Consider the following 26801-nt stretch of genomic DNA (forward strand, 5'->3'; position numbering starts at 1 on the left):
ATCACTGTGAAGAAAAAGTTTTCCTAACCCTGTATTTCCTATTCAAGACATTGCAGAGAAACATTCAAATGTCCACACTGCTTCCAAGACTTGGTCAAAGCCGGAATTTTACTTTTCCAGGACCTGACCAGTCCCAGATCCTTGGCTCCAATGTTGCTTCTATTCAGGTAGATTGTTTAGGGGTTTGCCCATGACATGCCCAAGACAAACTCTGTAAGCAAGAAAACTACTGTTTCTGAGAGGGAAAATGCTTGGTCTCCTTTTTTTTAACTCCAAACTGGGCAGAATTTGTGTTCCTCTGATAGGGGGACCACATGATTACTATTTCAAACCCAAACAATTTTGAAAATGATAAAAGAAGTCACTATTCATAATTACACTAGAACAACAGGTAGAAACCAGGCCATTCTGGGCAAATAGAGACATTTCATCACTCTTTTCTGTATTGATATCCAATTATTTTGTTTGCTCTTTTGGGACACTGAAGGAAAAGTTCTGCCTATTCTCTAAGTAGAGAAGACAAAAAGTGAAAAGAACTGCTTGCAATGCAGGAGACACAAATTCGATCCCTGAGTCGGGAAGATCCCCTGGAGGAAGGCATGGCAACCCACTCCAGTATTCTTGCCTAGAGAATCCCATGGACAGAGGAGCCTGGTGGACTACAGCCCATAGGTTTCAAAGAGTCAGACACAACTGAACTGACTGAGCATGCATGCACATATCCCTATATAGATGTAAGGCAAATTTATTATGACTGCTTTTTATACTTTCTCTCAATTCTAGAAAACTGAGCAATGAAGAGGCTATAGATCATATAGGTGATTTTCCATGCATTTTGTATAATTGAACTTTAGATAAAAACTCAGGCACTAGGTAATGTCAGGTTTTTCTTCTGAAAAATGTTTAGAACTAAAGAGCCTCTTGATGAAGGTGAAAGAGGAGAGTGAAAAAGTTGCTTAAAGTTCAACATTCAGAAAACTAAGATCATGGCATCTGGTTCCATCACTTCATGGCAAATAGATGGGGAAACAGTGGAAACAGTGGCTGACTTTATTTTGGGGGGGCTCTAAAATCACTACAGATAGTGATTGCAGCCATGAAATTAAAAGACACTCCTTGGAAGGAAAGTTATGACCAACCTAGACAGCATATTAAAAAGCAGAGACATTACTTTGCCAACAAAGGTCCATCTAGTCAAAGCTATGGTCTTTCCAGTAGTTTCCAGTCACTATTCTCTTGAGAGTCCCCTGGACTGCAAGGAGATCCAACCAGTCCATCCTAAAGGAAATCAGTCCTGAATATTCACTGGAAGGACTGATGCGGAAGCTGAAACTCCAATACTTTGGCCACCTGATGCAAAGAACTGACTCATTTGAAAAGACCCTGATGCTGGGAACAATTGAGAGCAGGAGGAAAAGGGGACAAGAGAGGATGAAATGGTTGGATGGCATCACCGACTCAATGGACATGGGTTTGGGTAGACTCTGGCAGTTGGTGATGGACAGGGAGGCCTGGCATGCTGCAGTTCATGGGGTCACAAAGAGTCGGACATGACTGAGCGACCAAACTGAACTGATTCTGTATTGCTGATTCTGGACCATCTTTGGTCTTTCAAAACTGGTTGACAGTAAAAAGAAAGAGGTTGATGTCTTATGAAAATTAAGGCACTCGATCATCCCCTCTATTTGTGTAGAGATTATTCCACCTTCATTGGTTGGTGGGAATTGTTTAGACAGGAATAGTATATAAACATGACAAAGAGGTATAAGTTAGCACCAACAGTAAGTGACTATGCAAGACTCATAATTCTAAACCATAGAATATGATCACTCTGACAATTATAGCTCAGCCAATTTTAATACGGGAGTCAACAATCACCCTTAAATTCACTAAAGAAAAAGCTTAATGGTGAACACAAGAAACTATCTTATTTGGAGAAATATAGATTTCCAGGATGGATTGCATTCTGAAATATTCTATAGAACCCAGCCCTAGGGAATTGGTAGTATGACTCAATGACATTCTCAAGTATACCTGAGATATCAAAATGTTGATTTCAGGTTTGAGTGATTAATCCCCAGCAACTTTTTCTATGGACCTTCTTTAGATAATAAAACAAATTCATTTGTTAAATTCCTGACAAAAATATTTCATTAGCTTAGAAAAATATTTTGTACGTATTTTCATCATTCCCAAGTAGCTTCACATTATTAAGAAACAAATTAAAAAGAAGGAAAGCTTAAATAATAGCTGTCTTCTGTTTCTCAAAATTATTATCTTATCTGTTCAGGGATAGTTTCTGATGGTTATTTTCCTTAAGACTGCATTAAGATCCACCCAAAACAAATGGTCTCATTTAGATTAACTGTCAGCTCTGCCTTTACTTGCACTATCTCCAGCACACAAGCTGTTACTTGGTCGATTCAGTCAAACAATGAGTTATTTGATAAAAGAAAGAACATCAGTCAACCTGGTTAAGGTAAATGAGTAATTGAAATGACCAGGAAACAGAGTGGTAATGAATAATCAATCCATGGGTCCCACATGCGATCGGCCTCCATGTATAAAATGGGCCTCCTTGCTCTGAATACCAGACAACAATGGTTTAATGTATTTGCAACTCTGTAAATAGCTAGGAACTTGTTTTTATGTGATAATGTATTTGAATTTGGGAGGCCATTTTTTTTTATTTCAAGGAATGTTTGCCATTAAACATTCTCAGTACTATTATCTCCATATCATATAGGACTGTGGTGTTTATGTGTGCATGTGGTTAGAACAACAGGAGAGATTAACATAGAACTTAGTAGAAACTTCCCTAGAGTTCAGAGATGGTGGGCAAAATATGAGTCATAGAACAGAGTTTTTCAAACTGTGGGTTATTACCCAATGATGGATATGAGATCAATTTATGAGGTGGTGCTGTGGACTGAACCGTGTCCTCCCCAACGGTCATATATTGAAGCCTGGATGCCCAATGTGATGGTGTAGGAGATGAGTCCTTTGGGAGGTGGTTAGGTTTAAAAGATATCCTGAGGTCCTAGTGTTCTTATAAGAAGGGATGGCCAGAGAGCACCAGAGAACTTTTCCTCTCTCTCCCTCTCCCCTGACCCCATCTCAGTCTCTTTCTCTGTGTGTGTGGCTCTCTTTCTGTCTCTGCTGTGAGGACATAGTGAGAAGGCAAGCATCTGCTGACAGAAAGAGGATCCTCAGGGGGGAACTGCATCTGACTATACTTGATCCAGTCTCCAGAACTGAGAAGCAAGTTCCTGTTGTTCATGCAATCCAGTCTATGGTATTCTTCTATGGTATATCGGGCAGACTCACATAGACGGATGTCACCTTTTAAAAAAACAATAGACTAGACAATATGATTTGCATGTGTTAAGGGTAATAAACCTAAGTGGTAATTTTCAGCTTATGTTAATGCACAGGTATATGAACACAGGATTATAATGGGAAATGTATTTCTTTGTGTGGGATATATTTAAAAATGTTTGTGCACACTGATATAGTGAAGCTTGTGGTATAGTGGTTAAAGAGATGAAAAGGGTGATATGGTGCCTTTGTTATCCACATGGTTCAAATAACTACAAAGTGATCATAGACTCTCCATTGCAAACAGGTTAAAATTCTAATAAAATACCATAGGAAAAGGGAGCTGTCACATCAAGATGAAATGAGAGAGGGAAGAAGAGAGGAAGAAAGAAAGGGGAAGCCCCCTTTTTCAGCAGAATTCTTACCATCATACATGAAAGAAATGAACTAGCTAGAAAATCATTATTTTCAAACTCTATAATAATAAATTGCTTCGAGGAAGAATCATTACAGATACTTAAACCATTGGCTAAAATGTTTATTAAGGAACAAATTACTTGTATATTCTGAAAGTATCTCCTCGCATATTAGTCTATTAGATACAAAAATTTACTTAATAGAGTAGAATAAACCTTCTATACTATTCATTCTACTGCCAAATCCTGCATGACTTTCATTTTTAACCATATGATCAAAGCTAATGTCACCAATAACAAAACAAAGTAACATCACAAAATTCGAGATTCGATGTGCTAAGAAGGACATGACATTACTTATGTAGAATGTCTGCCCCTCCCCCCCCCAAAAACACAATATCTTTGCCTAGATCTTATCACAAGGAACCCATCCTACAAGCACAAACTAAGGGACTTTCTACAAAACAAATGGCCTGTTCTCTTCAAAAATGTCTAACTTAGTTCAAAGAAAGACTGAAAACTAATCTAGATATAAGGAGACTGAAAACAATTACTACTATGTTGGGTCTTGAATCAAAAAATAAAACTTGTTATAAAGACCGTTATTGGGACAAGTGGTGAAACTTGAACACGGACTATATGTTGAAGAATGGTAGCAGAATCGTAGTGTATCTGTGTTGAATTTCTTTTTTTTTAATTTATTTTTAAATTGAAGGATAATTGCTTTATAGAATCGTTTCTGCCAAACATCGACATGAACCAGCCAGAAGTAAACATGGGCCCCTTCCCTCTTGAACCTCCCTCCCCATGTTGAATTTCTTGATTATTACATTGTGATTCTTTAAGGGGATAAAGGATTGTGATATCTGCAACATTCTCTCAAGTGATTCAGCAAAAATTATACATATAAACTTTTCTGTGTGTTTGAAAGTTTTCTAAATTGCTTTAAAAAAATAAATCTGATCAATTTTAGATTAAAGACAGGTATTTGCTTCTTTATTTCTTAGACACTACTTGTACACGTCAGGGCTTCCCTTGTGGCTCAGCTGGTAAAGAATCCGCCTGCAATGTGGGAGACCTGGGTTCGATTCCTGGGTTGGAAAGATCCCCTGGAGAAGGGAACAGCTACCCATTCCATTCTGGCCTGGAGAATTCCATGGACTGTATGTATAGTCCATAGGGTCACAAAGAGTCGGACATGACTGAGCGACTTTCACTTTTACTTGTACTGTCAAACCTATTACTTCTTTCAAATACCCACCCTGAAAGTGTGTGGCTGGAATAAACTGGCACTCATTTGATTTTCATATAATAAGTCAAGGACACTGGCAGATACTGCAGCTCAAGCAAAGAGAGAACTACCAAGCTCCAAAGTAGAGAGTCATATAGTGACCTGGACACCAAGTTATACAAGACAGACCGAACCAAGTAAATATTCTTAGCCCAAGCCTAAGACCAGGTGCCACCCTTCTATGGAGGGGACACGGATCTCCTTTGATAATCCAGCTCTGTATTTGCAGCCTGTGCTAAGTGCAGCCCCAGACATTCACAGGTCTGCAGAGGAATACTTCTCCAACCCAAGGCAGGGACAAAAGTGTGTGGGAAAATGCCTCTTCCTTGATGTTCTCTCTCCTCCCCTTTCTTAAACATTTTACAGTAAGTTTCCTGAAGGTGGCTATGAATCTTTGGAGCTCAAATACGTAGGGAAAGAAACATATTTAGGTCTCCCACCAAGGTCTTCCCTGGCCGTGCTCATGGCATTTGTGGGGACATAGCATCAGTTGATGACAACTTCCAGAGAAAGAAACAGATGAACAATGTTTCAGCAGCACGCTGAGTTGACTAGGCATGTTCAACATGCACTCTCCACTGCAAGTCTGTCTTCTCACTCAGTCTACAACCACAAACTCTACTGGGGAATCACTGAGCCGGTCTGTTACTAATCCTACAGCTTTCAGTTGAATTTTGCTGCTCTTGTTCCCTAATCATAGGCTGCATCTTATTCACGGTTCACAGGCTTGTCCAGGATCTGCCCCGGTAGCTTATAGGAAAGCACTAAAACATTTAGTAAGAAATTTTTAAAATCAACTAAGGTTTTTGATTAATCATAGGGTTTGGGTGAGTGAAGGAATAATGGATGACATGATATATATTCTAGAAAGACAGATGTACAAAATTTTTACTGACAAAGTATTTTGAAATTATTTTCTCTTGAAAGAAATGAAAATGACAGCATGCCAAAGTAAATATATCTGCTGTATAAATTGCCAGCATTCTGTGAAATTTCTTCTAGGAAGAAAGCAAAACAAATAATGATGTATTAGAAATATTAAGTCAAGAAACAAAGGATAAGAGAAAAGTTCAGGAAAGAAATTCTCTCTCTACTCTGTCCTTTTCTCTCAGAAGCATATCTGTGTAGTGCACACCTAGAAACATGAGTATGTAGAGAAAACAGTTGGCTCTTTGTTCTCATTATCACAATGTTTTCAGCCCTCTCCACACCTAACCATATCCCAAATCTTTCTGATATTCTGCAAAAGTATTCCACAGTGATACCAAGAGATTCTGCTCCTACTGGCATGATGGCATTCTCTCCAGAATCCTTTTAACTCTAAAAGGGAAAAGAAGACCGTTATTGAGTATTATTATTAGTCTTCCAACAAATATAAAGTTATGACTCATATATATATATAAAATGAACACATGTCAAAATACTTTTGGCACATTAATAAGGGAACAGGTAAGTTGTTAGAACTGCTTCTAACAATGTGGATTTGATTTATATTCTCTACTGGACAAAATTCATTTGGACTGCCATGAACAGGAATCATTTGCAAAGCCAAGAGGAAATATTTGCATTGGATAATTTCCATTTTCTACTAGCTAGTCTTTTTCTTCAGTGTTGTATAGCAGTCTCTTGTTGTTGTTCAGTTGCTAAGTCATGTCTGACTCTTTGTGACCCCATGGACTTCAGTGTGCCAGGCTTTTCTGTTCTTCACAATCTCCCAGAGTTTGCTCAAATTCATGTCCACTGAGTTAGTGATACTATGCAACCATCTCATCCTCTGTTGCTCCCTTCTCCTCCTGCCCCCAGTCTTTCCCAGCATCAGGGTCTTTTCCAATGTGTTGGCTCTTCGCATCAGGTGGTCAAGGTTCTAACAAAGTATAATGCCTAGTGAAAGACAAAGGTTCACATCCCTGTAAGAGCAGACTATCCTGAGACTCTGGCATTCCACTGAATAGATACCTAGTAATCCTTTTTCCCATTCTAAAATGTTAAAATTTTCCTTACAGAATGATGAACAAAAATATGTAGATGATAGATAGACACTTTTTTTTTTTTGACTCAAGGCTTGCTGATATAACTTTACCTTCAACTGTTGATGAGAAGGAATTTATTTCATTCTTAAATTCAGGTCTCAAATATCTGTGCAAGCAATAAGAATTAGGGTTAGGGTTAGGCTACATAAGTCTTGGCCCTGACCAAGGCTCAGTACTCTTTCATCAAGTATAATTTTTTATTTTTCTTTTTCCAAAGAGAATCAAAGGCATTGATTTCCATATCCTTTAGGAATCTCATCATCTTCTCATTCCTTTCACCATCTCTTAGATGCCTGAAATTTGGGTCCTTGATCGGCTAAGACAGTAAGCAGTTTTGTTTCATTTGGTTTTATCTGACATGGTAAAATCTGAAACTGTTCATGTATTTGAGAAATTATAATTAGGAAAAAGAGAGTGAAGCTCAGAAATCTCAGTTAATACTGAAAAATAAAAGGATGGTAATAATCCGAGAGACGTCTAAAGATTGAGCAAAAGGGAGAAGCACAGAAGATTTGAAGCAGCCATAGAAAGGTCTTTGCCTGGCACCAGTTCATGTCTGATCATGCCTACATTCAAAGTGGATGACAGTGCCCAATACACTTCTCTACTCCATCCCTTCAAATCAACATCTACTTGATATTATTTTCAGGAAAAAAAAATTACTTTTAGGTCTGTCTTTCGCATGGATTCCTTCCAAAATCCAACTTAAATCATCTTAGATGCTACATTAAAAACAACACAGTCATATGATGTTTTACTATCATGATTCTTTTTTTATGAAATTACCTCTGAATTACAAACTATGCTAAGAGTGTGTGCTGTGTGTTCAGTCACTCAGTTGTGTCCAGCTGTCTGCAACTCCATGGACTCCAGCACGCTCGGCTCCTCTGCCCATGTGATTTTTCCAGGCAAGAATACTGGAGTGGGTTGCCATTGCCTCCTCTGATACTAAGAGACTCTACTTCTATAGTGTTTGCTATGCGTCATACCTGAATCTTCTTTGAAAGTCTAATGGTGGATTTTAGCCCATAGTAACAACAACAACAAAAATCTGAGGATAAGCCTACAGAATTGGCCCACATTTCAAGCAATGAGAAGTGACTTATAGAAGGAGAGTGACAAAGAGCTTTTAATGTGAGAATAAGAGTTCTCCATCCAGTTGAAAACAGAAAGAGGTATGCAATATTTTAGTACCTTTTAAAAAATGCTTATGAAAGATTTCTCTCCTTTATCAGAGTCTGACTTCTTCTGTAATGGAAGCAATCAGTATTTTTGATAGTCAATTGCATATGTGATGATACATGTCTTTTCAGATGCCTAACATTTCTCAGCTTCTCTCTGGTTACTAATCCATCTCAATTTATTGCTTCATATAATTTAAAAAATATAGCCAAATGTGATGTTAATGTATCCTAGTTTGGCTATCTTGTATTTCATCTATGGAATGTCACTTACTTTTCTGGAACTGATTATAAATTAAGCATAAGTGCCTTTTCTGAAGTCACAGAAACTTCGAAGTGCTCATGTTTGATTAGTGGTAAGTGACAGGTTATATTTCACTAACTGTACTAATTAAAAGAAATCAGTCTGTCTCTCTATTTCTCTTCTTTATGGGGCAGAGATTCTGATAATTGGCCCAAGATGTGATTACAATTTCCAGTCTACATTTCCATGTGGAGCAGCAATGTAGGGAACTATGCATGTCCACTTTCTGAACCTTGGGCCCTGCCCACATACAGAGGACCTCTGTGAAGCCCACATGATGAGAGGGAGCATAAAACCATGGGGTGCTTCCTGGGGCACAGGCACAATGGTGCCAGAGAGTAAGTGTGCACACTGACACATTGATAACTTCACTCAGAGGGCCTCAGTCAGAGGATGGACAGTGCAGGAGAAGGAAGGTATTTTTGGTGTAACTGGTGGTTTTGGTTGGCTGGTTATAAAGTGTGGGTTGAAGACCAACTTCCCTCTTGTTTTTATACCCAAGAATGGTGTAAGTTGAATTTGGGAGAGCCAAATGCAGCACTTTGTGGAAAGCATGCACTTTGGGCAACTACAGAAGGAGAGGATTCTCTGGAGAACAAGGACTAATCAGAATGAAGTACACATTCTGACACAGACAAGCCTGAGAAATGCAATGAGCAGACCCAAGGATCAGTGAATGTTGGAGGCCATAGATGACATGAGAAGATGAGGATACAAATGAGACAGAGTCAGAGACTTTCTCCCAGTCCTTGGGGAAGAAGGGTGGGAAGTTAGCATTCAAACCTTAATAGGCATTCTATGTAATCTACTTGGTTTGCTAAATGGAACATAGCATGTGGCTCATAGCTTAGAGAGGGGTTAGTCCTTCTCAGCAAACACTTTTATTGTTCTCAATGGAAGATTCACAACTTATTTGTTGTGGCTCTGGTTGTGAGTGAAGGTCAATCACAGTGTTAAACATAGGTAGACTCCTGCCTGGTCAAGTTCAGAGCCCATAATGGCACCTGAAACAGGAGAAAAGAGATGACGAGATCTCCTGATTACTAGATGGGTCTTGGAGCAGATATGCTCCCAGGAGTGACTGGTAAAGTGTTGGTCAACTCTGAAGAAGTATTAATGCAGCTCATTGAAATAAATGTCATTGGTTCTACTATTGATCAGAACAATTATATACCCAGTAGAAATAAAGACATGAAGAGAAGCTGCAGAAGGGAAACAAGGATGACAGAGGCCTTTTTATAAATGTAGCAAGATGTCAGTACTATTAATTCATTTTTTCTTGAGAAACAATAATAGAATTGATTTATTACACCAACAAACTGTGGTTCATTGAAATGAAATTGAAAGTCCACCACTCAGTCATGTCTGACTATTTGCGACCACATGGGCTGTAGCCTGCCAGGCTCCTCTGTCCATGGGATTTTCCAGGCAAGAATACTAGAGTGGGGTCCCATTCCCTTCCCCGGGGATTCTTCCCAGGGAAGATCCAGGAGTTGAACCCAGGAAGATTCTTTACCATCTGAGCCACAAAGGAAGCCCTCATCCAAATATAGGCTTCCAAAAATGTGAAGTTAAGAGAGGGAGGAAAAAAACAATAACAAAAATGGTCTCCTTTTCCCTTCAGTTCCAGGAAAGCTCAAGGGAGAATACCACATTCACACAAACTGTTGAAGCCATAGGTCTTATACGGGTGATTTTTTTTTTTTTTCTGTTGGAACTAAGAAATTTCCCAACCATGTAACTCTGCAGTCCTTGAAGATGCCCTTTGAATATCTCTTCTTGGGTTTGTCCACAGTGAGGTGTGTGGAACTTTACCAACCAGGGAACAAACCTGTACCCCCTGAAGTAGAAGCCCAGAGTCTTAACCACTGGACCACCAGGGAAGTCCTGGGTGCTTTTATTGTGTTACACTTTTGTTTACATAATTTGGGAGAAACAATTTTATTCCAAAGTTACACACAACTCAGGAGGAAGCACACGTCTTGGAGTCTAGAGTGAGCTCTGATGACATTCTTTCACCTGATCTTTGCATCCAGCTTCTGCTTGCTTTTGCTGGCCCTGCTGCTACATGCTGCTGCCTGAGAGAGCTGCTCTGCAGAGAGGGAAGGGCCTGGCCAGCCAGACTAGCTGATGAGGGAGCACAAAGTCTGCATTTGCCTCAGAGCAGAACCTCGGTCTAAGGCTTCATTTATAATTGCACCCTTGTCTGTTTCCCTGGGTTTCCCCAGTGGTGCTGGTGGTAAAGCTCCTGCCTGCCAATCCAAGAGATGCAAGTTCCATCCCTGGATCCGGAATATCCCCTGGAGGAGGGCACAGGAACCCACTCCAGTATTCTTGCTTGGAGAATCCCATGAACTGAGAAGCCTGGCGGACTACAGTCCATGGAGTTGCAGAGAGTTGGACACTACTGAAGTGACTTAGCACGCATGTACTATTTCTCTGCCCATCCCTTTCCTACTTATCTGTTCCTGGGAACACTACATGAGGTTTGCCCATCCAGACCTCACTGCCTTGGCCTTGACCATCCTAGTTTTGTTCTCATCTTATAAAGAAGCCATTGAACTGAGTGATGATGTAGCAGCTAGTGACATCATCTAAAGTCAGGATGGACAGTATGAACGATGAATGAGGGATTGCTTTGGTAAAAACCAAGGTCTTGTACCTTCAGGGAACACTCTAGAAATCTATATGCACTTAGCAGAGCCATTGCTCTTGCCATTTTGATCACAGTTGGGAAAAAATGGCCATGATATCAGTGGCGAGTGCTATCTAGCAGTTACCTCTTCTTCCATGCAATTTTGTTTGGTGCAAGGAGAATGACAAGCTCTGGGAGTTGATGATAGATAGGGAAGCCTGGCGTGCTGCAGTCCATGGGGTTGCAAAGAGTTGGACATGACTGAGCAACTGTACTGACTGACTGAAGGAGAATGACATTGCTTCATAGAAAAGACATGGTCTTCAGAATTCCAACAGGTCCGAGTTCAAATTACACCTTTGTCCATTTCCGCTTGTATGAGAGTGTGCAAATTAAGTTCTCTAAGGATTTCTATAAAGAGTACATGAGAAAAATGTGGAGCTCTTAGCATAATAATAAGTGTTTTGGACTCAGTATATATATTCATTGATGTAGTTAATATTCTCTGCTAAGCCCCATTCACTAAAGATGGACTTTTCAATATTACTGTGAAAAAGGAAGAAGTCATTCAGAATCAAGTCTTGACTACACCTCATTTTAACTTTTTTCAGATATAAAACTTCAGCTATACTAGGTGCTTTCAGTAATGTGTATATATTAATCCCAAACTCCTGATTTATCCCTCCCCCCATACCTTTCCCCTTTATTAACCATAAATTTGCTTTCAAAGTCTGTGAGTCTGTTTCTGTTTTGTAAATAGGTTCATTTGTATCATTTTTTTAGATTCCACACTTATAAGTGATATAATATGGTATTTATCTTTCTCTGTCTGACTTACTTCACTTAGTATGATCATCTCTGGGTTCATCCATGTTGCTGCAAAATGGCTTAATATCATTCCTTTTTATGGCTGAGCAGTATTCCATTATATAAATATACCACCTCTTATTTATCCATTCATCTGTTGAAGAACATTTACTTCCATGTCTTGACTATTGTGAATAGTGCTGCAATGAACATTGAGGAAGTGCATGTATTTTTTTAAATTATGGTTTTCTCCAGATATATGGCCAAGAGTGGGATTGCTGGAGCATATGGTAGTTCTATTTTTAGTTTTTTAAGGAACCGCCATACTGTTCTCCATAGTGGTTTTACCAATCTACATTTACACTAACAGTGTAGAAGGGTTCCCTTTTTTCCACTCCCTCTCCAGCATTTATTGTTTGTAGACTTTTTGATGATGGCCATTCTGACCAGTGTAAGGTACAAACCAGTTTCTCAATCACAGCATTCTGGAACATGGAGAAAAAGCATTTCTTCTGCTCATAGTTCATTGGCTAAAACAAATCACAAGTTCATACTCAGATGCTGGTGGAGAAGGTGGAGTTGGAGGTGACTGGTGAGAAATGTAGTCCCTCATTTCAGCTCCTTCCCCAAATGACTCTACATTGTGGAAGGGGAGAGTGAATCTTGGTGGACAGCTAGCCATTTCTTCCATACACCCTCTTCAGTAAAGAGAATAAGGCAGTGGTTCTCAACCTAGGGTTGGAGTCCTACCAAAAGATAAACATGGAAAAGTAGTTTTACTATGAGGTCATTTTCTTTCCATTAAAAGAGAGATATATTCCAGATTAGAATAAAATTTTCTCATACATAAACTAAAACACGAGATTTCAAGCAAATGATGTTTCCATCATCACTCAAACATACACACACACACACATAAATGAGCATCCGTTGTCCTTGTTGTAAGTGGAAAGGCTTGAGGAATATTTAAATACTTGTGGAAAAACATGTCATAAATCTTCAGTTCAGTTCAGTCGCTCAGTGGTGTCTGACTCTTTGTGACCCCATGGACTGCACAACACCAGGCTTCCCTGTCCATCATCAACTCCCAGAGCTTGCTCAAACTCATGTCCATTGGGTTGGTGATGCCATCCAACCATCTCATCCTCTGTCGTCCCCTTCTCCTGCCTTCAATCTTTCCTAGCATCAGGGTCTTTTCCAATGAGTCAGTTCTTAGCATCAGGTGGCCAAAGTATTGGAGTTTCAGCTTCAGCATCAGTCCTTCCAATAAATATTCAGGACTGATATCCTTTAGGACTGACTTGCAGTCCAAGGGACTCTCAAGAGTCCTCTCCAACACCAAAGTTCAAAAGCGTTAATTATTTGCCAGTCAGCCCTCTTCATGGTCCAACTCTCACATCCATACATGACTACTGGAAAAACCATAGCTTTGACTAGACAGATCTTTGTTGGCAAAGTAATGTCTCTGCTTTGTAGTATGCTGTCTAGGTTGGTCATAGCTCTTCTTCCAAGGAGCCAGCGTCTTTCAATCTCAAGGCTGCAGTTACCATCTGCAGTGATCTTACAGCCCAAGAAAACAAAGTCTGTCACTGTTTCCATTGTTTCCCCAACTATTTGTCATGAAGCGATGGGATGGGAGGCCATGATCTTAGTTTTTTGAATGTTGAGTATTAAGACAGCTTTTTCACTCTCCTCTTTCAGTTTCATCAAGAGGCTCTTTAGTTCCTCTTCACTTTCTGCCCTAAGGGTGGTGTCATCTGTGTATCTGAGATTATAGATATTTCTCCTGGCAATCTTGATTCTAGCCTGTGCTTCGTCCAGCCCAGCATTTCACATGATGTACTCTGCATATAAGTTAAGTAAGCAGAATGACAATATATAGCCTTGATTTTAGCCATCCTTTTTCTCCTTTTAAGTATTTCCTCTCTTCCTTTGGTAATGTAGTCTTACAACAGATTTTAGAAATAAAAGATTTCTTCCTCTTTTCCTCTTTCATCAAAGAAGCTCTGACCTTGGAGTCTGTAGTGGAAGTGCAATGCTTTATTTGTCTTAATTCACACGAGTGACTGAGGAAAGCATGGGAACATACTTTGCTGAATTCTACCCCATCCTCAGAGCTTCTTGTAGTAGACAGCATTGTTCTCCCTACCCTTTGTCTAAAAGTGGATAGCTGTCAAAAAGAAAGGAATAAGATGACAGTCCAGAAATCTCATGGTACTTCATGTAAATAATTTATAGACTGGTTTACAGTCTAAAGGTACAGAAAATGGGAGACCATGGGGGAAGGTGCTATAAGATAAAAAGGAGAGATTTGGAGAGTGAACAGGCTGAAGCCTAGGAGTGGGCCTCATTGAGAGGGGATGGCAACATGCCCTGGTGGAGGTCACATTGAGGCAGGTTCTGGGCTTAGGACCCAACTTTCTCTTTCTCACCACCTGCAGACCACTGCGGTATCTTGGTATATCTCAAGAGAGTATGTTCAATTCTTGCCTCACAAGTGAAGTTTATTGTTGTTTAATTGCTAAGTTATTCCAGACTCTTTGCAGCCCCATGGACTGTAGCCCATCAGGCTCCTCTGTCCATGGGATTTCCCAGGCAAGAGTACTGGGGTGCGTTGCCATTTCCTTCTCCAAGGACCTTCCCAACCCAGGGATCTAACCTATGTCTCCTGCATTGCAGACAGATTCTTTACAGCTGAGCCACGAGGGAAGCCCCCAAGTGAAGTTTACTCACCTGTAATACTTGGAATGGGCAACATTCATCTCAAAAACAAATTTTTTTTTTCTCACAGGAGAAAAGCTTTGCTGAAAACTGTAGTGTAAACACGCTGTGCTGCAGTGTAAGACAATCCCTACCTCACACAAACCAGGTGAAGAGCCTTCTGGTTCTGCAGCCTGGGGTGGTTGTTGTTCAGTCACTCAGTCACGTCTGACTCTTTGTGACCCCATGGACTGCAGCATGCTAAGCTTCCCTGTTCTTCGCCATCTCCCGGAGCTTGCTCAAACTCATGTCCATTGAGTCAGTGATGCCATCCAACCACCGCGTCCGCTGTCATCCCCTTCTCCTCCTGTCTTCTATCTTTCCCAGCATCAGAGTCTTTTCTAAGAAGTTGGCTGTTCGCATCAGGTGGCCAAAGTATTGGAACTTCAACTTCAGCATCAGTCCTTCCAATGAATATTCAGGGTTGATTTCCTTTAGGATTGACTGGGACTCTCAAGGGATCCAAGGGACTCTCAAGAGTCTTCTCCGACATCACAGTTCAAAAGCATCAATTCTTCAGTGCTCAGCCTTCTTTATAGTCTGACTCTCACATATATGACTACTGGAAAAATCACAGCTTTGACTGTACGGAGCTTTGTTGGCAAAGGCCCATAATGTCAAAGCCTGGGGAACCTTATGCAAATCCTCCTTTCTATATACACTTTTGGAAGAAGTGCCTGTGTGCTCAGTCACTTCAGTCATGTCTGACTCTTTGTGACCCTATGGACTACAAGGTTCCTTCATCCATGGGATTCCCTAGGCAAGAATACTGGAGTGGGTTGCCATTCCCTCCTCCAGGACATCTTCCTGACCCAGGGATCAAACCTGGGTCCCCTGCATTGTAGGTGGATTCTTTATCACTGAGCCACCAGGGAAGGAAATGATATAAAAGGCCCAGATGTATTGCAGCAGAGGGAAAAGCTGAGCCGAGAGGAATCCGTGCCCCTATTCTTGAAAGAAGCCGGCCTCAGAGGATGCAGCCACACAGGATAAAATGGTGGAGGTGGAAGCGCAGGAGTATTGGATAGAGAAAGAGTCACAGAGTGGGCACCAGAAGCTCCTGTGACCTTGCAGGAGACACATAGCTGATGGGTCTGGTGCAGTAGGTGTGCAGAGTGATGGCTTCAGGGCAAATGGGCCAGGCCTTGGCTGGTCAGCAGGGAGATGGCGGAGATCCCAGGGAATGCTGTCTGTACTGAGAGAATAGGACATGACCAGTCATGTACCTCAGATAAGAGCTGGCCACTCAGTGGACAAGGACATCTCAACAAGAGGTCAGTAATGCAGCCATAAAAGGAATTAAATAATGCCATTTACAGCAATGTGGATGGACCTAGAGATTATCATACTAAGCAAAATAATTCAGAAAGAGACAAATGCTATCACTTATATGTGGAATCTAAAATATGACACAAATGAACATATCTGGTGGCTCAGACAGTAAAGAATCTGCCTGCAATGCAGGAGCCCTTTGTTTGATCCCTGGGTCAGGAAGATCCCCTGGAGAAGGGAATGGCTACCCACTCCAGTATTGTTGCCTGGGGAATCCCATGGACAGAGGAACCTGGCAGGTTACAGTCCATGGGGTCGCAAAAAGTCCGACGTGACTAAGTATCTAATACACACACACAAAGCACATGTAATAAAAACAAACTCACAGATATAGAGAACAGACTTGTGGTTGCCATCGTGGGGAAGAAGTGGGAGAGAGAGGACTGGGAGTTTAGAATTAACAGATGTAATTATTATATATATGATGGATAAACAACGAGGATCTATTGTATAGTAAGAGAACTATATTCACTGCTGCTGCTGCTAAGTCACTTCAGTCGTGTCCGACTCTGTGCGACCCCATAGACGGCAGCCCACCAGGCTCCGCCATCCCTGGGATTCTCCAGGCAAGAATACTGGAGTGGGTTGCCATTTCCTTCTCCAGTGCATGAAAGTGAAAAGTGAAAGTGAAGTCGCTCAGTCGTGTCTGACTCCTAGCGACCCCATGGACTGTAGCCTACCAGGCTCCTCCATCCATGGGATTTTCCAGGCAAGAGTACTGGAGTGGGGTGCCATTGCCTTCTCTGACTATATTCACTATCCTATGATAAACCATAACAGAAAAAGAATGAAAAAGAATAGATGTATAGTCACTGTGCTGTTCAGCAGAAATTAAATACAACATTGTAAATCAATTATAATTCAATAACATTTTAAAAAAGAGAACTACAGGATGACACAAAGACCCATATATGTAACAGTTGCCTCTCTTCTCCAGAGGAGATGCATTATTTGCCATCCTTACTGATTCCATCTTGGGGAGGGAGACGATATGGGATGGACATGTGAAAGCCTGGTAGGGAGCAGAAGCTTGAACCAAAAAGAGACTGAACTAAACAAGAGGAAAACTATTTAATCCTAGCAGAAAGTGAAATGCATTGATTGTGAAGATGGTTCTTCTTACAACTCCCAGCCCCTCTGCAAGGAAATCATTCCAATTTGTATATCTCACCTCCTTTTTAGACATCTGAGTATGCTATATAAAAAATGTTGACCCAATGATAGCTGCATAATTTATACCTAGCAGAAGACTTATCATACAGCATATGCTCAGAATATATTTGTTGTATAAAGATTTCAGACATAAGGCAAACTCCTCTATTAAACCAAAAAACAAGTTAACATCATGTTCCATTTCTGTGTATAGAGGTAACTTTTATAGTCATATGTATTTGCATAATATATTTTTAAACTCAAGTTGAAAGCCAAAGCTATCTTACTGCAACTGATTAAAAGTACTTACAATGATCAAGTCAAAACATACAATATGAAAGAGGATTAAAGTGATCTGAAAAATAGACCCACGCCTCATACACACCTCAATTCTGCAACTATTCTGGGGAGACAGTAATATTTTATCCTATATTTTCTCCTTTTTCATTTCTCTATTTTGTTACTCAGACTTTATGAGCCCCAGGGCAGTTTTATGTCTTTGCATTGATTCTAAATAATGGGATAAAAAAATTTTTTTAGGTAAAAGCAAAGGGGTGAAAGTGGGTTTAGTATATGGAGGCAATAGTAACTTTTATAAATAATATTTTAACTGAAATCAGCTGGCTTCTTCAATTTCTTTGTAAAATAAGAATGAATTTCACGCAGGGATGACTTGAGGATTTTAATATTTATACAAGATGCATAAGGGAATATTTTTATAAGGATAAAACAGAAGTTGATAAAGGTTATCTACACCATAAAATAGTAGAAAATTTAATATCATAAACAAAAACTTTTGCACACACAGAAAATAAAAGAGGCTAAAGTTCTCCTGCCAAACAAAGCAATGTAAATAAACTAAAGAAAATAACAGCTCTAGTAATGGACTTCTGTCTTGACCCATTAACTTACAAGGACAAGGTTAAATAAAATGAAGGTCACAAATAGCACAATAATTTTGAATTGGTTGTTGGCTTGGTTGGTTGGTATGTTTGTTTTTGCAAAATGTCATTTTCCCCTGGCACCAGGTAGATTGTCAGAGACATTCTATGCCCATACTGACAGAGCAAAGCGGGAGAGTTTTGGGTTATCATATCTATAACTTTGCCCCAATTCTTTCACTTTTCTGAAGAACTTAATTTTACTCTACTAGATTATCATTAATCTTCCTGTTCTCAGGCTCTACGACATTATGATTCAAATGTTATAGTGGACTTTTTCCAAGGAGAACACTGCTTCTGTTTACATATTTCAACCTTATCAGCCCATTGGAAGGGTAATTTAGTTTTTCTCCTGTCTAAAGTGATCCATCAGAGCCTGAACTGTTGACACTCTGTGCTGTCAAGTTATTTAAACCAGGTTGGTAATGGGGCCAGCTTGCCAGTGTAGAAGCACCAGTTGACTGCTTGACAATTTTCCTCAATAAGCCCCCAAATGATCAATGTGCTATCCTGCTGAGAAAACCTATAAGAATCTCTCGTCAGTTGTATAATTCTGTTGTGGCCATACGGGCAAGTGGGAAGGACAGAGAACATAACTTTGCACTTGAAGTTCCTCACATCCTACTGCACAGATTTTCAGCAACTATCCAGGATCCTCAAAGCAACTGTGAACTAAATTCCTATAAGATCTATAAGCCTACAGAAGGTTTGTTTTTCCAAAGCTGCCTCTCGTGACTCTCATCTGTTGCCACTCTGTCCTTATGTTCCCCCACATTCTTGACTATGAAAAAAAGAACTATTGACTAAAGTAATAAAGATATGCAGCCTCATAGCAACACAGCAAAGTCCAAGAGACAGATAAGAAAACTGGGGTGGTGGTGGGGGGGGGAACTGCCCAGTAAGAATATTACACAGAAATTCTCTTACCTTTGATTCTGAGGGTTCAAATCCCCTCAGCAATCCCTGCTTACTAGAAATGCCCAGGCTTCAGCCACTCAAGAATTCACTTTTACTAGAGGCAATGCAATCTTGAGTCCTTTCTCACTGTTAGGAAACTATTCTTGAAACTCAGACGTACCAGCCAGCTAAGAGTACAAATGTATTTACATTAATCCCATAAAACTCCTGCTCTGAAGACTCCCCATTGCTCTTTAGTTAGAAATACTCACAGAAGAGAGTTGACTTTCCCCAAATATTTCTGAGATTCCTTCAAAACATTTATAATTCAACTGTTTTCTAGGTCCCAGAAGCTGTGGGTCCTAGATATGATCACTTTCCCTTTTGAAGTCCCCACATCAGTAGGTTGAAGGAGACAGTGATGTCTCAGCATATAAACCAAACTACTGAAACTGCTTTTGTCATGTTCCCAGGTCATCAGGAGTCACTGATGACCTCTTCCAGGTCACTAAACTATTTTTTCTGGGTCTGGGAAGGAGAAACATGAGTTTATTTCTTAGGAGATACCTCTTTCAGAGGGAGTTCCTTCAGGAGAGCCATTGAGATCTTACTGACATAGTTCTTTTATGCCATCACCCAAGGGTTGGAGGGCTAGATTCTGGTATTGAAGGGCATTAGGCAGTGAAAGAAGTCAGCAAGGACTTGCTTCTGGCATAACTACCGGGGCATCCCTATGGATTGAGGAAGGGCTGTTTGTTGGTGAATTTAGGAATGAAAATGCTTGTGTCACACATATTTCATCACCCTCTTACTTATCCAGGTTGTGTCAGGGCTATATTTACACAAAATTACAGAGTGTGAAAGCTGAAGCTGCTAATTTGGGGAGACTCTCCATCACCAAGCAAGGATATCCCAGGCCAGCTGGACTGAGCTCAGCTGCGGCTGTGTCATCAGCTATGAATGACAAGGAAGTTCTGGGTCACTGCTGGCTCTGAGGCAGTCTGTCCGTAGTGCCTGGTTGGACAAATTTCAAACTCTTTTCCTTCAACAGCTCCCATCACAGATGGGCAGTAAATGGGCCTGGGAAAGCTGACAAGGAGGTGGGCTTCCTTCCATCTTGGTTGTGAGTCCCTCTGGCAGTGGGGTGGGTGGGGGACAGGAGACTTCTCTACTAACTGTCCTTCTAAGTACATTTGAAAATATTTAGGTTTGTGAGACCAACAGCTGCATATTTTTGTTATTCTAACTGCCTGTGATAAGCACACTTCACCCTGTATCTGTGAGTAGAAAACTCTCTGATTCCAGGCCCCCTGCTCTTCTCTCTGCCTAGCTGATGGTTGCCTCTGACTGTGTGTGTGTGTGTGTGTTTCCCATTCAGCTTTCCATCTAGGAAAGGATACCAAGTCCCTTCCTTACTTTGGTCTTTATTTCCCTTGGATCTGCTCCCTTCCCCTTCTCTGCTCTGCCGTGTCTCACTTCGTTTCACAGGCTCTTGTGTCAGCTGGCTTCTGGCCAAAGCCTGGCCTACGGAAGGGCAGGCAGGTGATTGTGGAGTCAAAGAAAGAACCCAAGTGATTTTTCCCTCTACTTCACTATCTTAGGCATCATCTCAGCCATTGACCATGTCTCTTCTATGGCTCCAGCTCCTGCCAAGTGGCAGGTATTCTTCTTTCTGACTGGTGACTCTAGTCCTTGGGCTACAGTAACCCCAGACCCTTGAATACAGCTGCTAGCAGCTTCTTACTATTGCTAATGTCTGAGATATCTGACTGCTCCCTATATAGATTTTTAGCTTCGTCATCAGTGATACACATTCACTCTGTTAAATATTTACAGTATTTTGTTTTCTGGTTGAATCATGACTTATGTTGAGGGTAATGTTGAGTTATGGATCATGCTAATGTTGAGCTGGATGGAAAACTTTATGAGAAAGAGCCACTAAAACTTTCTATGTGATTGCATATAGGAGCTGAAGGCCGTGACTAATAAAATATGACTCCAATATCTTTGTAATCAATCAGTTTCAGTACCAGAAAATGAACTCAAGAGATAAAGCAGTGATTAAGAAATGAAGACTGTTGTTGGCTTTCCACTAAGAAACCTATGTGAGTTCTGGGCAGGTTTCAGACCATACTATCACAGGCCATCAGGCCAATCCTTTGAGCAAAATTTTGGGTAGTGAGGGACATCATGGTTGATGATGCTGTAAGTTATTTCAATAAGGTAGAAAAAACATCTGGGTTCTCAGAGTTAATATAAATGAAACCAGAAGAGTGAGAGTGGAGAGAAATGGCATAAAACACAGAGGAAAAAGAGAAACTCAGCAGTGCTGGAAATGATAACCTCTACACCAGAGGTTGCCAAACCACAGCCCACAGGCCAAATCTATTGGCTGCCTGTTTTTGTCAATAAAGTTTTATTAGAACACAGCCACACCTGTTTATTTACACACATCATCTATGGCTGCTTTTGAGCTTCAACAACAAAATTGATTAGTTGCGGCAAAAAACTAATATATATCTCTCAGAGCCTAAAATGTTTCCCTTTGATCCTCCACAGAAATTTTCCGATCCCTGCTTTAGTCTCACATGTAGCAGTCCACAAGCCCTTCCTGATGAAGTCCCAACATTTCAAAGCAGAATTAAACTCACTTGCATCTGTGCTCTCATGGCTCTTTTTGTATCTCTTTTTATATACAGTATTATAACACCAATCACATTGTAACTGGAGTCACTGCAGAGATTGTGCTCACCCATCTCCCCATGGGTTATAGCAAAAGCCACCTTGGAAACCCACTTCCATCTAGCCCCTACACAAATTGTCAACATGATCTTGAGTAAGGCTATTTCAATTTTCAATGACTCCCCACCACAGCTGCTCCTATCACATTTAGGATAAAACTTCAGTGCTTTACCATGGTCTTGAGGTCTCTGCCTGCAACTAGGACCCCATGTCATACAAAGTCCTGCTCCAGCCATGTTGCCTCGCTTACAGTGTCTCCAACATGCCAAACTTGTTCTCCTCTCAGGGCTTTTGAAATTATAGCTCCCCTGCATGGAAAACTCCTCTTCCAGATCTTCTCCGCTGGCCACTTCCTCATGTTCCTATCTCAGCACAGATGTCACCTACTCAGAGAAGCTGTTGCTAATGATCCCAGCAAAGTGTTACACTCCCTAGTGCATCATTCTATATCAATTCACCCACTTTATTTTATTCATAGCTCTCATGGCCATCTGAAATTATCTTGTTTATTTGTTCACTTATTCATTGACTGTCTCCTACAATGCCAGCTTGCTAAAGCAGGGACCTTGTATCTTGGGTTTATTGTTGCATTCTCAATGTTTAGAATAATTTCTGACATTTAGGTGCTCAATAAAGATTTGTGAATCTATGAATGAATGATTTATAGAAGCATTCATTTATTTGTACTTTGTGTCAAGCCAACAGCAAGCTCCTAGAGGTCAATGATCACAATTGTTATATCTTTGGGACATAACATGATGCCTAGAATTCAATTAATGCACTTACTAAATGTTTGTTGAAAAAAATCATTGTTATTGAATGAATATTTAGAGATAATGAAAATGCATGCAACCATAGAAAAATGGAATATACAAAATAAATTGAATTAGTTTAAATATTAAGGTATTCTTATGACAAACATTGATATATTGAACATTACAAGTTTTAAGAAATTTCAGAGAAAGGTCATGGTTCCAGTTTACTTAATTGGCTGATTATTTTTGCCTTCAAACTATAACAAATATCTGCAAACATTTTTGTGTAGATTTTCAGTTTATTTGTACTAGTATGTGCTCATCCATAGGTAAAGCCAACAGATTTTCTCACCTGCTAATAAAAAAGATTGCAAACCTAGCATCTTCAAAAATGGTGCACTTCAGACCCAATCATGGAGTTAGAAGTCTGACAGTATTGCAATGAAAACATAAGAGAACAGTCTATTTCTCTCCAAGTTCTGTCTTTGATGACACTAATCATGCCTGCTTTTGTTAGTTCAGGTTTGGTTCAAAATGAATAGGGAATAGAGTAGACAGCTGAATGTCATGCTCTTTTTCTTTCTAAGGTAATTTACCCCCTGAAGAAAGAGAAAAATAAGTTTTTGCAGGTGCAAATTCATTCAAAGTCAGCTATCCAAAATCCAAGTCTTGTAAGTAAAGATGCTATGCGTTGAGGTTCACATCCCAGCTACTGAAATGAATTACTAATGAACAAAGAAAATGGTCCTAATTCCACAAGAGATGGAGCCTTAAACAGAGCCTACCTTCTAGCTGCTCCCATGCACGTGTGTTCAGGTCCGATGCAGTTATATGCCAGCACACTTGTAGTTGGAGGAGGGGTAAATGTGTCATCTGGGGAGGCAGCTGTCAGACCTGGCAGGGCACAGTCACTTCTCAGGGTCACAGCATTCCAGCATCTGCTCCTCAGCTTTGCAGATCCAGAAAATGGAATGTGTCAGTGTGCTTGTAGTCGATTAATCCCCGGGAATTTACAAGAGACTGATGTACAAAGCAGTGCCAATTTACCAATTTATACTAAGAAATGTAACTGCCAAACGGTTCTGAACATTTATGTCAGCAGGAGAAGGCAGCCTGCTAAAGACATGAGGAGGTAAATCATAATCCAAAGTTTGGTGGGTAGTCATGGCCTTGGCACGCATGGACTTGGAGAAGGAGGGGAAAGTTGGATGACCTTAAGAACTAGTGACATTAAGCCTGACCCATCCATCTCCAAACTGAGATTGACCTGCCAGGAAGGCAGGACACTTGGATTCTCTGGCCAGTGCTGGAAACACATAGACAATTCCTGTTCACTGGCCTTCCTTTTTCTAGATTCCTTGCTGGACACCCATATATTCTGCTCTTTACATATATTAATGCCATTGAATAGGGTATGCCTTTTTTCTACGTTCAGTGAGTCCTCATTATTAATAGTAATGAGCTAATATTAACATTTATTGAGTGGTAATAAGTGCTGGATGTATGCTAACTTCACAGTCAATTCTACTTAAATACTTGTTTTGAAAACACTAACTTGTTCAAGAACCATGTATTAGGGAACAGTTTGAACATACTGTGAATTCATTTGCTTATACACAGCTTTGTCTGCAGGAACCCCTAGGCCAAAACAAAAACTCAATGGAATCCAACTGCTATGAATATACAAAGTGTGTACACGGACATACATCAGACCTCTACCAGCTGCCTCAGTTTGCCACATGAGTCAACTCATCCATATCCAGTGTCACAACTTTCCTTCTAATTTCAGATACACCCCCCTCCCCCCCACCAATCTGGCTTCCCTGGTGGCTTAATCCATAAAGAATCCACCTGCAATGCGGGAGATTGACTGCAGTACAGTAGACCTGGGTTCAATCCCTGGGTCGGGAAGATCCCCTGGAGAAGGAAATGGCTACCCACTCCAGTATTCTTGCCCAGGAAATCCCATGGCCAGAGGAGTCTTGCGGGCTACAGTCCACGGGGTCACAAGAGTCGGACACAACTTAGGTACTAAACCACCACCACCAACCCATCCACTGCTCCACCATAACCCACAAGCGGCAACCCTCTGGCACCCAGTTTCACAGCCAACTCCAGGTCTTTTCACAGGGCCATATTTACTGTAGTATTTATGTATTTCTTAACCTTAACCATTTATCATGTAAAATTGCTCTAGTATTTCCATTAGTGTCCTCCTCTTTTTTGTGTTTCACCAGTATTTTAGTGTTGTGCTTCTAACCTCGTTTCTCCTGTAAGTTTGTGGTTTTTATTGTGTACTTTGGCACAGCACAGTGATTTTAGGAAATGCATATGTTGTGTTATAGTAGAACTGAATGTACCTTATTATCCTACTTAATTTTGCAAAAAGTATCATTTTTCACTAGAGGACACTGAGATTCGAAGGGTTTGAGTAATCTACCCAAGAACAAAGAGCTGGTGAGTAGTTAAGCAAAGATGCAAACTCTCTGCTCTAACATACTCTGATAGCTTTGGGATCCTAATTTGATATAGAGCCAACTTGTCTTTTCAAGTGGTTTTCACCAAGAATAATTGATTTCAGATACTCAGAAGTAGGGCAGTAGAGTAGTAAAAATATGCTTTTTGGAGCCCTGCTGCTGAATTCAGATCCTGGCTCTGTCACTTACAACCTGTGTTAACAATGGGTGAGTTATATAATATGGCCAACTGTTGCAAAATGGCCCAGGAATCTCCCCCCTTATATCCTTGCCCTTTGAAAAATGCTTTGCCATCAAGAGGCAGATTCTGTTTTCCTCACCCCCCCTGGCTCTGGGTTGGCACTTTGACCTACTCTAAATGAACAAATATGGCAGAAGTGACACTGTACCAGTCTCAAGGTTAGACCTCAGGAGCCCTTGAATGCTTCACTCATTCTCCCGGAATACTGTAACCACCATGTGAACAACCCCAGACTTGCCTGTGAAGTGATGAGAGATGACATGGTCCAGCCACCCCAGTATCCACAGATAACAACTCATGAAAGGCCTAAAGTGTGACTGAGGCCATGACAGACTCCCCACCCCCAGTGAGCCAGCAGCTAAGTACAGATGCATGAATATGGCCAGCTAAGATCAACCAGACCCAGATCAGCAGAATTATTATTTTGAGTTACCAGATTGGGGGTTATTTGTTACACAGAAAAAAACACACCTGATGCATTTAACTTCTCTGTACATGAACCACTCAGTATGTAAAATGGGAAAAATAACAGATCTGGGAGGGTTCAATGAGTTAAGTATACAGAGACAGAGCAGTACCTTGGGTGTTAACAAAAATGAAGCCTTAAACACCAAGTTTATTATTATTATTATTTCTCAAGGTTCTGAGGGTTGACTGGGCTCGGGTGGTTCATGCTGAGGGTCTCTCAGACAAATGCAGGCAGACAAGGGTTAGGGCTGGGGTCACCTTTTTTTTTTTTTTAATTTATTTGTTTGGCTGCACCAGGTCTTAGTTGTAGCACATGGGATCTTTTACCTGTGGCATGTGAACTCTTAGTTGCCACATGCAAACTCTTAGTTCCAGCATGTGGGGTCTAGTTCCTGGACCAGAAATGGAACCTGGGCCCCAGCATTGGGAGCATGAAATCTTTGCTATTGGACTACCAGGGAAGTCCCAGAGCTGGGGTCTTTTGAGAGCTTCTTCACTTACATGGTGGTACCTCAGCTAGAAGACTCAAAAGGACCAACTGGAGCTCAGATATCTCTCTCTTTCTCTCTGTGTCTCATTCTCCCTTTACTCTTTGGGATCTCTCCAAATAGTGAATTTGCATTAGTTAGGCTTCTTCCTTGGCATCTGTTGATTCTCAGAATCCCAAGAGAAGGCAGGCAAAATCTGCATGATCTTTTCCATTCTTGGCTTGAACGCCATGCCGTGTCCCTTTGCTGCATTCTCATCATCCAGATCATCGCAAAGTCTTGTCCAAGTTTGAAGGGAGGGCCATACACTCCAAGTATGGATGGCAGCTCTGTGAGAGAATTCTTTTTTTATTTTTTTTTAATAAATGTATTTATTTTAGTTGGGGGCTAATTACTTTACAATATTGTAGTGGTTTTTGCTATACATTGACATGAATCAGCCATGGGTTTACATGTGTTCCCCATCCTGAACCCCCCTCCCACCTCCCTCCCCATCCCATCCCTCTGGGTCATCCCATTGCCCTAGCCCTGAGCATTTGTCTCATGCATCAAACCTGGAATGGTGT

The 26801-nt window shown here is 40.7% G+C and overlaps 1 protein-coding gene and 1 long non-coding RNA gene across 4 annotated transcripts in view; one reads left to right on the top strand and one right to left on the bottom strand.

Moving 5' to 3' along the window:
* Window positions 1–26801, top strand: part of LOC145531861 (uncharacterized) — a 289352-nt gene that overhangs the window by 203341 nt on the left and 59210 nt on the right. The window lies entirely within an intron of this gene.
* LOC145531877 (uncharacterized) lies at window positions 5810–26564 on the bottom strand. Its single transcript, XR_014072834.1, has 4 exons — window positions 26249–26564; window positions 23347–23510; window positions 12014–12728; window positions 5810–6345 (listed from the first exon to the last, which is right to left on the bottom strand). It is a non-coding gene; the product is annotated as an uncharacterized LOC145531877 (long non-coding RNA).

The sequence above is a fragment of the Giraffa tippelskirchi genome, chromosome 2 (assembly GCF_054371585.1).
Source record: "Giraffa tippelskirchi isolate mGirTip1 chromosome 2, T2T-mGirTip1v1.2.pri, whole genome shotgun sequence".
Classification (NCBI taxonomy): Eukaryota; Metazoa; Chordata; class Mammalia; order Artiodactyla; family Giraffidae; genus Giraffa; species Giraffa tippelskirchi.